Consider the following 1,246-nt stretch of genomic DNA (forward strand, 5'->3'; position numbering starts at 1 on the left):
GAGACACTGATATGGACTGACCCAGGCCTGGGGCAGTACTACATATGGAATGGGTCTCTGAGGCAGGTCCTACCTAGGAGTTGGGAGGAACGGCTTCCAGCAGAGACTGACAGAGTGGTCTGTCAAAGGGAAGGTTCACCGAGAGGGAAAACTTACCGTGGAAGAATACACATATGGGATCGCCCGCAGGGAATCAAGCTATATGGACACCTAGCCCCGTAAAGGGGCTGATCGGAAACCCGGGCAAGCTAACACTGATACTGGGCCTGGCGTCAGACTGCTCCACCCAGTTTGACTGCCGGGGGTGCTAGAGGATATTCAACCATGGTTCGCCGTCCAGGGAACTTACTGGAGGAGCAAAAGGCGCTCGCATCCCCGGGTGAGGGGGAATGGCACAGCAAGCGTGACACCGGCCGGCTCTTCCCGCCACTTACCTGTTACCCAACACACAGGAAGAAACCGGCTCAACGTGGAGACTGTGAAATCTCACGAAGGTGTTCGATGTCGCCCAGCCCGCAGCTCTACAGATGTCTGCCAGAGAGGCGCCGTGCGCCAGCGCATAGGAGGAGGCAACTCTCCATGTGGAGTGAGCCCTCACCCCCAGGGGGCACGGCTCGCCTTGGGATTGGTAGGCCAAGGCGATGGCATCCACTATCCAGTGGGCCAACCTCTGCTTGGAGACAGCCTTCCCTTTCTGCTGACCTCCGTAGCAGACAAAGAGCTGCTCAGAGCTTCTGAAGCCCTGGGTGCGGTCCACGTATATACGCAACTCTCTTACGGGACACAGCAACGCCAAGCCTGGATCTGCCTCCTCCGAGGGCAGTGCTTGCAGGTTCACCACCTGATTGCGAAAGGGTGTGGTGGGAACCTTGGGCACGTATCCAGGCCGGGGTCTCAGGACAACGTGAGAGTAGGCCGGCCCGAAAACAAGGCACTCTTTGCTCACAGAAAATGCTTGGAGGTCCCAGACCCTCTTGATGGAAGTGAGCGCGGTCAGGAGCATTGTCTTAGCAGACAGGAATTTAAGCTCGACTGAACCCATCGGCTCAAAGGGACCCCTCTGAAGTCCAGCCAGGACGATAGAGAGATCCCAGGAGGGCACCTGAGATCGTGAGGGACCGGCCGTCCACTGCATCATAATGTGCTGCGATAGCAGCCACATACACTTTCAAGTTTCAAGGTGACAGCCTACGCTCCAACCTTTCTTGCAGGAAAGAAAGCACTTACTCCAATTGTGCATCTTCGG

The sequence above is a fragment of the Sinocyclocheilus anshuiensis genome, unplaced genomic scaffold (assembly GCF_001515605.1).
Source record: "Sinocyclocheilus anshuiensis isolate Anshui unplaced genomic scaffold, SAMN03320099.WGS_v1.1 scaffold723, whole genome shotgun sequence".
NCBI classification, from domain to species: Eukaryota; Metazoa; Chordata; class Actinopteri; order Cypriniformes; family Cyprinidae; genus Sinocyclocheilus; species Sinocyclocheilus anshuiensis.